Source organism: Arachis stenosperma, chromosome 6 (assembly GCF_014773155.1).
Source record: "Arachis stenosperma cultivar V10309 chromosome 6, arast.V10309.gnm1.PFL2, whole genome shotgun sequence".
In the NCBI taxonomy this organism is placed as follows: Eukaryota; Viridiplantae; Streptophyta; class Magnoliopsida; order Fabales; family Fabaceae; genus Arachis; species Arachis stenosperma.
This window is the reverse complement of record NC_080382.1, coordinates 50,674,226-50,686,797: the sequence shown is the minus strand read 5'-3', so window position 1 is coordinate 50,686,797 and position 12,572 is coordinate 50,674,226. Positions and strand designations below refer to the sequence as shown.

Here is a 12,572-nt window from a genome sequence, read left to right as displayed (position 1 = left end):
AAAGGAAGCAAGGAAGGAAGCATACAAGTGGAGAGAAGCATAAAAAGCCAAAGAAGCAAAGTCAGCCATGCACGCGCACGCGCACAAGGCGCTCGCGCGCACATTGCGAGACAGGCCAAGGACGCGCACGCGTACCATGCGCGCACGCGCCGATGATGGCACATGACCTCACTAATGCAACACGTGCCTGGCGATTTTGGAAGGTTTCAGCAACCAACTTTGGCGCCAAAATGCATATAAGAGCCAAGGATTGAAGGTGATTGACATACACATACACATTCACACCCATAGACAAATTTTTAGATCATTAGTTAGATAGTTTTAGTTTTTTAGAGTTCTAGAGAGAGAAGCTCTCACTTCTCTCTAGGATTAGGAATTAGGGTTAGATTAGGATCTCATAATTCTAGGTTTAATTCAAGTCTCCTTCTACTTCTACCTTCAAGTGGTGATTGCTACACTTTGGTTCTTCTTTCTATCCCTATCCTCTTGTTGTAATTTCTCTTATTTTGTTTCTAGGTTTTGTAATTGAGATATTCTTGTTCTTTTGTTTTCTTTTAATAATGCAATTTGAGATAATTCATGTGATTGTGATGTTGTTGATTGTTGTTTTGTTAATTCTTTGTAATTGTTGGTTGTTGATTCCTTTTTTTCTTACAAATAAAAATGCTTTCTTTCATTACCCACCAAGTGTTTGATGAAATGCTTGAGAGGATGTTAGAGTAGGATTTTATGTTCTTGGCTTGAGAAGGCAACTTAGGATTTCTTGAGTCACTAGTGTCCAATTGATTGCTAGTTGATAGCCGTTAACTCTAGCCTTCATTGATCCAATTAGTGGAAAGCTAGGACTTATGGACTAGGATTGATATAACTCACTTGACTTTCCTTTGTTAATTGATTTAAGGATGACTAAGTGGGATTAATCCTTGCAACTACCATACTTGTGGCTAGTGATAATGATGAAGACCCTTGACAACCAAATCTTGCCAAGACCATTTTGTTAATAAAGTTTTCTTACCATTTACTATTCATGTTTCTCCTCTAAAACCCCAAATATAACTCACAACCAATAACAAAACACTTTATTGTAATTCCTAGGGAGAACGACCCGAGGTCTAAATACTTCGGTTTATAAATTTTAGGGGTTTGTACTAGTGACAAACAACTTTTTGTACGAAAGGATTATTGTTGGTTTAGAAACTATACTTTACAACGAGATTTTATTTGTGAAATTCTAAACCGTCAAGAATCCAATCATCAAAATGGCGCCGTTGCCGGGGATTTGCAATGGTGTTATGTTATTGGTTATTGTACATATGTGAATAGTGTAAATAGTTTGTCTTTTGCTTGTTTACTAGATTTTGTTTTTCCATAATGAATTCTCACTTTGGCTATGGGTTTGGCTCTAATCGTGTTGTAGGGAATGTGAACTTCAATGCTAACATGTACCATGGATGGAACCATCAAAGATGGGAGGAGCCTCAAGGAATTGATCACTCCTACTGGCAACAACCTCCGGATACTTATAAGTATAATTCCCATCCTAATGCATGCCAATTTAACGGCTATGATGATTCTTTCTGTGACACTCAACAACCACCGTCATATGCCTATGAATCTCATCCTCAACATGGACCTCCACCATTCTCACAAGCCCTTCCACACCAAGCACCTTCCTATGACCCATACCCACCACACAACCAACCATCCATACCATATTTTTATGACCATTATAAGCAAGAACCCTTAGAACCACCACAACCCTATCAAGATTACTCCCAAGAACCACCTCAATACACACAATCTCCACAACCTTACCAAGAAGAACCACCTTCCTGTTATGAACCCTCTCTCCAAAATAATAATCTTTCCTATTCACCCCAAGCCCCAATAGACGATTCTCTCACTTTGTTACTTCAAGAACAAGAAGCTATGAAGTGGGATACACTTGAGTTTGTGACCAACTTGACCAAGGTAGTGTCCACCTTAGCCTACCGATGCTTGAACACTCAAGGTGCTCCTGCAGCCCCATGTGAAAAGTCAAAAGAAGAGCAAAGTATGAAGGAGAAATTGGAAAATCCGGTGAAGAAGGAGGAATCAAATTTTGTGTTAGAACAATTGGAGGAGCCTATGATCATTGAAGAAAAGGAAGAAGTGGTTGAAGATCTAGGAGATGTTGAAAGTCCATGGGAGTGTAGCATCATGGAGAACTCTTCCAAGAAGCTTGATATTGATGTTGAGGAGGGTGCGCAACCTCCAAGGCATATCATCGTTGGAGACTTGGAAGAGGCTTATCAAAAGATGGATTCAATCATGGATGAATTTCTCTCTATAATGGAATCCTCTCCCATTGGACATGAAGATGAAATTATAGAAGAGTGTGCACAACCTCCCAAGGAAGACGGAAACGGCATGGTGTATATTGAAATTGAGGAATATGAAGAGGTTGATCAAGAGATGAACTCATTCATCAATGAATTTCTATCCAAAATTGAATCAACTCTCATTAGACAAGATGAAGTTCTTGAAGATAACACCAAGCCACGTAACAAAGACGATGAGGTTGAAATTGAAGAAAATTATGAAGAGGTGGAAATAATTAAAGAAGAGCACAAGGAAGTGGACCTTACATTGTCTAAGTGTGGGGAAGCCTCTCTTCCCAAATTGCCATCCAATACAACATTTAAGTGGGTAAAATTTCTATCCCTAAGCTTTAATTTCTCACTTGAATATGGTTTGGTTGAAAATGATGGTCAACTTAGAACTCTTTGTGGAATTAAAAGTAAGAATGAGTTGTGTAGTAGTTGGAAGGTAGGTGTTAAGCTCATCAAAGTCAAGGCCTCAAGGTATAGGGATAATGTTGGGACAAGGATCACTTTGTATGGATCTAGAAGGAAGCATTGGTGGAATAAAGAGAATTCTTTGTGTCAATCACCTTTATGCCAACCGCTCATCCGACAAAATCATGAAACTCAACTAACGGATGGATGCGAAAATAAGATATGGGATCCCGGTTCGCTATGTGAAGACCAACTAGAGGAACTCATATCTTGGGTAGAACTCTGCCCAAACTTAATAAAAATGGTTGGAAATTCTGTCAACCAATTGAGAAGCAAAGATCCTTGGAGATTCAAGGATGAATACAAGCATAAGCCACCATGACAAGGAGCTTCTCAAAATGTCCAACTTAAGGACTTAAACTAAAAGTGCTAGGTGGGAGACACCCCACCATGGTAAACTCCTTCCAATCTTCTAAATTTACTTAATAAGTGATTTGAGTTACCATTGTAGGTAGATGTTTCATACAAATTTGTTTGTACAACTTAATTGTTAGCTTAGTCACATGCATGTTGTGTTTAGTAGTAGATGAATAATATCAAAAATTGTATTTTTGTGAATTGTATGATGGTTGAGTGAATAAGAGTTGTGAACACTAAGGGGAGCACCCACCAATTTGTTTTCTAAAAAAAAAAAGGAGAGAAAAAAGGAGGGAGTGGACGCACTCACACCATGTACGCGCACGCGTCCTTGTGTGGATGCACCATGAGCCACACACCCGAGAGTTGGGCTTCCCTTGGGCAAACATTATGCCTTAAGCCCAACACAATACACGCGGACGCGCACAACGTGCGTGCGCGCCGTCTTAGAGAACATGGACATTCGCGCGGACGCGCACTTGCCGCGCTCGCGCCGATTTGCTGCTGCAACAATTGAGCCAATCCACAGAGAGTTGAGCCAGTTCTGGGCCAACCTTAAGCCCCTGGCCCAACTTGCTTCGCGCGGACGCGCACATGCCGCGTGCGCGCCATCTTGTCATAAATCATCAACTTACGCGGACGCGCACTTGCCGCGCGCGCGCCCTTGGGTGCTGCCACCTAACTAAGCCACGGACCCGAGAGTTGGGCGTGCCTCAAGCCCATTCTAAGCCTCAGGCCCAATCTCATGTACGCGTGCACGCATGGTACGCGCACGCGCCCTTACCTCTTCTGCCATCCCACGCTAGAGCGCACTGCACGTTCACGCGTGGATCTCCACCCCTCTCGATGCGCGCGGACGCGTACATGCCGCGTGCGCGCAGATCTAGTGGCGAGACTCCTAGGCCATTCTCCAGAGAGTTAGGCCTGAGTTGGGCCAACTCTAAGCCCCTAGCCCAACTCCATGCACGCGTGCGCGCACTGTACGCGCACGCGTCCCTTCCTATTTTGCTCATCCACGCTCAGGCGCGCTGTACGCGCACGCGTAGGCACCCGGTTTCATCAATGGACGCGGACGCGCAGGGTGTGCGCGCGCGTCGATTCAAAATAAGGATAACCCTAGCACGCGTAGCACACTGCGCAGTCGCGCGACCCTTTCCCCCCCAACCTCCATCTTCTTCTTCCTCCTCTCAACCTCCATACCGCCGCGGCAGCAGCGACAGCCACCACCGTCGGTCCACCATCTCCACCGCCTCCTTTCTTTTTTTTCTCTCTCTCTTTCATCACCACTCACCACATTCTCTATCTCGTCCATCCGCCTCCGCCCGAACACCAACCACCACCGCGCCACCATCTCCGCCGCCACACTTTCACCACTGCCGGCGGCTTGCGCCATCTCTACCCCTCCTTCACATTCTTCTATCACTACCCTCTTTCACCATCACCGACCCCCCCTCAGTTCCTCATTCTTCCAATCACCCCGCCGCCGCTCATCTTTCCGGCCACCGTTCACGGCAGTGCCAGTTCCTGTTCCTGGCACTATTACCCCCCAGTTTCCTTTCCATTCTTAGTTCTTCTCTGCTCCCAGGTTCCTGCTCCATTTCTGTATTTTTTTCTGTTTTTCCTTTTTATTGTTCATGTATGCTAGTACTGTATTGCTTGTTAGTTAGTTAAATTCAAATTTTGTATGTTAGGTTAGATAGATATACTTGCGGTTAGGTAGCTAGGGCTGGATAGAGGATTCTAGGCCTGATAAGTGCTCCGTTTGTGCTTAATTTGTTGTCTGCTATTTGGATGTTGTATGCTGATTTTTGGACTGTTTTTATGCATTTCTTGCTGCCTGAATCCTATACCATTATTGCTGTACTTACTTGATGTTGTTTCCTAGACGCCGCTCTCGGGCTAGAGCTGTCATTGGGACACCTTCACCATCAGCCCCTACAGCTGTCCCATCATCCTCCACAGCAGCTCCTTCATCATCTACTGATCCTACAGCTGCCCCTGAGCCTACTTATCTCCTGGTCCAGCGTCTTTTCCGATTCCTAGAGCGCGAGCGACGCCATGTTAGACGCCGATTAGATCGGATGGACCAGGCTCTTATTTCTTTGGGTCCTGAGCTACCTCCGCTTCCCAACTCTCCGGCCTCCGATGAGCAGGATCATCAGGAGGAGGATGCGGAGGCACCGGTTCAGCAGGATATCCCTGACACTACCAAGCAGCCACAGACTCAGGAGGAGCCGGTACCACAGCCACAGTCAGAGCCAACACCTATCGTTGTACCTCCCACTGATCCTCCGGTTTAGCATCGAGGACGATGCTTGATTTTAAGTGTGGGGAGGGCACCGATAGCATTATTTGGAAACCGGTGAACGTTTCAGCCTAGTTATCTTATTTTGCACATTTTGTATATATTTTGATGCATTTCTAGCTTGCTTTGGATACTTTTATTGCTTATTTTGGATTTTAGATACTTTGATGCTTGTGGATATTTTTAGATGTTTTTGATGATAGATTCCGTACTTTTAGTTGGATTTTTCCTTATACATTTTGTTTATCTTTATTTTTAGTTTGTAGTTGTGATTAGAAATCGTACTTTGGATTGCAAATATTTAGTCACCCTTTTTGCATAAGAAATTGATCTTGAGTGAAAAAGGGAAGGGTGAACTAAGAAAATTTTTTGGATTTTTCAATCACAACAATGCTTAGTCAAACATTGAGATTTTTCAAGAAGTTTAAATATAGAGCATTGACCCAATTGATTGAAAGAAAATTTTTGGTGAAACTTGCTTGAATTTCATACCTTGTGAAGCATGTATTGAACTAAGAACACAAGCTTGTGAGACTTGAGCCTATTGATGTGGTTACATTTTATAACCACTTATTTTCCATTCTTGTGTGAAATTGTTCTCCTTCTATGATTATAATCCTTGATTTGCTTGATTCTATATATCCATTTATTTCTTGTATTTATGCATTTATATGATTGAGGCCATCACTTCATTAGCCACTTACCCAAATAGCCAACCCTTTTATATTCCTTTGATTAACCAATTTTGAGCCTATGCTTAACCAACTTATTCTCAATTTAGCTCATTACAAGCCCAAGGCGGAAAACCAATGAAAAGTCCTTATTTGGATCTTTGATTAGCCTAGGCTAGTGAGAGTGTTTATTATTCAAGTTGGTGAGGCTTGGGAACATTGGATGGGAAAAAAGGGGTAGTATACTTTTATGTTTAGGAATTGGGCACATATTCATGTATAAATTGAATGTAGAGACCTTATGCATTGATGTTCTTGTATTTAGTTTGAAAAAAAAAAGAGAAAAAAAAAGAGGAAAATATACAAAGAAAAAAATGATGAAAAAAAAATGGAAAAATGACGATGGAAAAGAAAAAAAAATAATAACACAATAAAGAAGGGACAAAATGCCCCAAAGTGAAGTCAATGAAAAGGAATCAATGCATAGGTGTTGTGAATTTAAAAGGAATACATGAGTATGTGAAAAAGTGAAGAATGGGTAGTTAGGATAGCTCGCATTTGTATAGGTCATTAACTAGGTTAGGTGGGAAAGTCTATGTTAATCAAAGATTCAATCCTAGTCCACTTAACCATAAATGATCCTACCTTGACCCTAACCCCATTACAACCTAATTGAAAGACCTCATGATGAATGTATGCATGCATCGAATAAGTGTTGATTGTTAGAAGAAAATCAAATTTTGGAAAACATGATTAGAAAAGAATTGAGTGAATTAACCCTTAAACACTTGAGTGAATAGAGCGGATACACATCCGGTGAGGGTTCAAAAGTTCAATCACATGTGTTCACCCATATTGTCTATATTCTTGCAAGTTTAAACTCTTTTTGATAATACAATACAATTGTGGTTTGGACTTAGTTCCTATATGCCTAGCTCTTGTGCTTACGCATGTCTCTTGGGAATTGATTTGTTTGAACTAAGCACTTCCAATTGCTTTAGATAGTTGCATTTAGATAGGACTCATATAGTTTAGTTGCATTCAATAAATGTCATAACCCTTAGTTCCTTCTTATTTTAGCATGAGGACATGCTAAGGCTTAAGTGTGGGGAGGTTGACAAACCCCAATTTGACGGTTTGTCTTGTATTGAATTTAGAGCATTTTGATAACCTTTTGTCACATTTAGCCTAGGAATTAGCATGATTTTGTTATCTCTCCCGTATTTGTGCTTAAGTGTAAAAACATGCTTTTTAAGCCTTATTTTGATGAATTCTAATTCCTCTTTGATTCCATAAGATGCCTTGATATGTTTGTTAGTAATCTCAGGATGAAATAGGCTAGGCATGGATCAAAGGAAGCATGGAAGGAAGCATACAAGTGGAGAGAAGCATAAAAAGCCAAAGAAGCAAAGTCAGCCATGCACGCGCACGCACACAAGGCGCTCGCGCGCACATTGCGAGACAGGCCAAGGACGCGCACGCGTACCATGCGCCCACGCGCCGATGATGGCACATGACCTCACTAATGCAACACGTGCCTGGCGATTTTGGAAGGTTTCAGCAACCAACTTTGGCGCCAAAATGCATATAAGAGCCAAGGATTGAAGGGGATTGACATACACATACACATTCACACCTATAGACAAATTTTTAGATCATTAGTTAGATAGTTTTAGTTTTTTAGAGTTCTAGAGAGAGAAGCTCTCACTTCTCTCTAGGATTAGGAATTAGGGTTAGATTAGGATCTCATAATTCTAGGTTTAATTCAAGTCTCCTTCTACTTCTACCTTCAAGTGGTGATTGCTACACTTTGGTTCTTCTTTCTATCCCTATCCTCTTGTTGTAATTTCTCTTATTTTGTTTCTAGGTTTTGTAATTGAGATATTCTTGTTCTTTTGTTTTCTTTTAATAATGCAATTTGAGATAATTCATGTGATTGTGATGTTGTTGATTGTTGTTTTGTTAATTCTTTGTAATTGTTGGTTGTTGATTCCTTTTTTTCTTACAAATAAAAATGCTTTCTTTCATTACCCTCCAAGTGTTTGATGAAATGCTTGAGAAGGTAACTTAGGATTTCTTGAGTCACTAGTGTCCAATTGATTGCTAGTTGATAGCCGTTAACTCTAACCTTCATTGATCCAATTAGTGGAAAGCTAGGACTTATGGACTAGGATTGATATAACTCACTTGACTTTCCTTTGTTAATTGATTTAAGGATGACTAAGTGGGATTAATCCTTGCAACTACCATACTTGTGGCTAGTGATAATGATGAAGACCCTTGACAACCAAATCTTGCCAAGACCATTTTGTTAATAAAGTTTTCTTACCATTTACTATTCATGTTTCTCCTCTAAAACCCCAAATATAACTCACAACCAATAACAAAACACTTTATTGTAATTCCTAGGGAGAACGACCCGAGGTCTAAATACTTCGGTTTATAAATTTTAGGGGTTTGTACTAGTGACAAACAACTTTTTGTACGAAAGGATTATTGTTGGTTTAGAAACTATACTTTACAACGAGATTTTATTTGTGAAATTCTAAATCGTCAAGAATCCAATCATCATGCATCCCTTGAGGCATCTCAGGGATCTCATGATGAGAAGGGTCTCTTGTTTGCTCCATCCTTTTCTTAGTGATGGGCTTATCCTCATCAATGGGGGTGTCTCCTTCTATGTCAACTCCAACTGAATAACAGAGGTGACAAATGAGGTGAGGAAAGGCTAACCTTGCCAAGGTGGAGGACTTGTCCGCCACCTTATAGAGTTCTTGGGCTATAATCTCATGAACTTCCACTTCTTCTCCAATCATGATGCTATGAATCATGATGGCCCGGTCTAGAGTAACTTCGGACCGGTTGCTAGTGGGAATGATTGAGCGTTGGATAAACTCCAACCATCCTCTAGCCATGGGCTTGAGGTCATGCCTTCTTAGTTGAACCGGCTTCCCTCTTGAATCTCTCTTCCATTGGGCGCCCTCTTCACAAATGTCAGTGAGGACTTGGTCCAACCTTTGATCAAAGTTGACCCTTCTAGTGTAAGGATGTTCATCTCCTTGCATCATAGGCAAGTTGAATGCCAACCTTACATTTTCCGGACTAAAATCCAAGTATTTTCCCCGAACCATAGTAAGCCAATTCTTTGGATCCGGGTTCACACTTTGATCATGGTTCTTGGTGATCCATGCATTGGCATAGAACTCTTGAACCATTAAGATTCCGACTTGTTGAATGGGGTTGGTAAGAACTTCCCAACCTTTTCTTCGGATCTCATGTCGGATCTCCGGATATTCACTCTTTTTGAGTGAAAAAGGGACCTCGGGGATCACCTTCTTCAAGGCCACAACTTCATATAAGTGGTCTTGATGCACCCTTGAGATGAATCTTTCCATTTCCCATGACTCGGAGGTAGAAGCTTTTGCCTTCCCTTTCCTCTTTCTAGAGGTTTCTCCGGCCTTGGATGCCATAAATGGTTATGGAAAAATAAAAAGCAATGCTTTTACTACACCAAACATAAAAGGTTTGCTCGTCCTCGAGCAAAAGAAGAAAGAAGAGAGTAGAAGAAGAAGAAATGAGAAAGAAGGGAATGGCTTAGTGTTCGGCCAAAGAGGGGGAGAGGTGGTGATTAGGGTGTGTGAAAATGAAGGAGTGAAGATGGGTTTATATAGGTGTGAGGGGCAGGGTCATGGTTCGGCTATGGGAGGGTGAGTTTGGGAGGGAAAGTGGTTTGAATTTGAAGGTGAGGTAGGTGGGGTTTTATGAAGGATGGATGTGAGTGGTGCAAAGAAAGATGGGATTTGATAGGTGAAGGGTTTTTGGGGAAGAGGTTATGAGGTGATTGGTGAATGGGTGAAGAAGAAAGAGAGTGGTGGGGTTGGTGGAGATCCTGTGGGGTCCACAGATCCTGAGGTGTCAAGGAAAAGTCATCCCTACACCAAATGGCATGCAAAATTGCGTTTTTAGCCAATTCTAGCGTTAAACGCCGGGCTGGTGCCCATTTCTAGCGTTTAACGCCAAGTTCTTGCCCTTTTCTGGCGTTTAACGCCAGTCTGGTGCCCCTTTCTGGCGTTAAACGCCCAGAATGGTGCCAGGCTGGGCGTTAAACGCCCAACAGCTAGCCTTACTGGCGTTTAAATGCCAGCACGCTCTCCTCCAGGGTGTGCTGTTTTTCTTCCTGTTTTTCATTCTGTTTTTGCTTTTTCAATTGATTTTGTGACTTCTCATGATCATCAACCTACAAAATAAAATAAAATAACAAAGGAAAATATATAAAATATAACATTGGGTTGCCTCCCAACAAGCGCTTCTTTAATGTCAGTAGCTTGACAGAGGACTCTCATGGAGCCTCACAGATGCTCAGAGCAATGTTGGAACCTCCCAACACCAAACTTAGAGATTGAGTGTGGGGGTTCAACACCAAACTTAGAAGTTGGTTGTGGCCTCCCAACACCAAACTTAGAGTTTGACTGTGGGGGCTCTGTTTGGCTCTGTTTTGAGAGGAGCTCTTCATGCTTCCTCTCCATGGTGACAGAGGGATATCCTTGAGCCTTAAACACAAAGGATTCTTCATTCACTTGAATGATCAGTTCACCTCTATCAACATCAATCGCAGCCTTTGCTGTGGCTAGGAAGGGTCTGCCAAGGATGATAGATTCATCCATGCACTTCCCAGTCTCTAGGACTATAAAATCAGCAGGGATGTAATGGTCTTCAATCTTTACCAGAACATCCTCTACAAGTCCATAAGCTTGTTTTCTTGAATTGTCTGCCATCTCTAGTGAGATTCTTGCAGCTTGTACCTCAAAGATCCCTAGCTTCTCCATTACAGAGAGAGGCATGAGGTTTACACTTGACCCTAAGTCACACAGAGCCTTCTTGAAGGTCAATGTGCCTATGGTACAAGGTATGGAGAACTTCCCAGGGTCCTGCCTCTTTTGAGGTAATTTCTGCCTAGACAAGTCATCCAATTCTTTGGTGAGCAAAGGAGGTTCGTTCTCCCAAGTCTCATAAATAACTTGTCATTTAGCTTCATGATTGCTCCAAGGTATTTAGCAACTTGCTCTTCAGTGACATACTCATCCTCTTCAGAGGAGGAATACTCATCAGAGCTCATGAAAGGCAGAAGTAAGTCCAATGGAATCTCTATGGTCTCATTTTGAGCCTCAGATTCCCATGGTTCCTCATTAGGGAACTCATTGGAGGCTAGTGCACGCCCATTGAGGTCTTTCTCAGTGGCGTTCACTTCCTCTCCTTCCTCTCCAAATTCGGCCATGTTGATGGCCTTGCACTCTCCTTTTGGATTTTCTTCTGTATTGCTTGGAAGAGTACTAGGAGGGAGTTCAGTAATTTTCTTGCTCAGCTGTCCCACTTGTGCCTCCAAATTCCTAATGGAGGACCTTGTTTCAGTCATGAAACTTTGAGTGGTTTTGATTAGATCAGAGACCATGGTTGCTAAGTCAGAGTTACTCTGCTTAGAACTCTCTGTCTGTTGCTGAGAAGATGATGGAAAAGGCTTGCCATTGCTAAACCTGTTTCTTCCACCATTATTGTTGTTGAAACCTTGTTGAGGTCTCTGTTGATCCTTCCATGAGAGATTTGGGTGATTTCTCCATGAAGAATTATAGGTGTTTCCATAGGGTTCTCCCATGTAATTCACCTCTTCCATTGAAGGGTTCTCAGGATCATAAGCTTCTTCTTCAGATGAAGCATCCTTAGTACTGCTTGGTGCATTTTGCATTCCAGACAGACTTTGAGAAATCAAATTGACTTGTTGAGTCAATATCTTGTTCTGAGCCAGAATGGCATTCAGAGTATCAATCTCAAGAACTCCTTTCTTCTGATTTGTCCCATTGTTCACAGGATTCCTTTCAGAAGTTTACATGAATTGGTTATTTGCAACCATTTCAATGAGCTCTTGAGCTTCTGTAGGCGTCTTCTTCAGATGAAGAGATCCTCCAGCAGAGCTATCCAAAGACATCTTGGACAGTTCAGAGAGACCATCATAGAAAATACCTATGATGCTCCATTCAGAAAGAATGTCAGAAGGACATTTTCTGATCAATTGTTTGTATCTTTCCCAAGCTTCATAGAGGGATTCTCCATCCTTCTGTCTGAAGGTTTGGACTTCCACTCTAAGCTTACTCAATTTTTGAGGTGGAAAGAACTTTGCCAAGAAGGCATTGACTAGCTTTTCCCAAGAGTTCAGGCTTTCTTTAGGTTGTGAGTCCAACCATGTCCTAGCTCTGTCTCTTACAGCAAAAGGGAATAGCATAAGTCTGTAGACCTCAGGGTTAACCCCATTAGTCTTGACAGTGTCACAGATTTGCAAGAACTGAGCCAAAAACTGATGAGGATCTTCCAATGGAAGTCCATGAAACTTGCAATTCTGTTGCATTAGAG

General features: G+C 42.0%; 1 non-coding gene across 1 annotated transcript; it reads left to right on the top strand.

Annotated features, from left to right (window-relative positions):
• Positions 1 to 12,208: 12,208 nt before the first annotated feature.
• LOC130937618 (small nucleolar RNA R71) lies at positions 12,209 to 12,312 on the top strand. Its single transcript, XR_009068828.1, has one exon. It is a non-coding gene; the product is annotated as a small nucleolar RNA R71 (small nucleolar RNA).
• Positions 12,313 to 12,572: the final 260 nt, after the last annotated feature.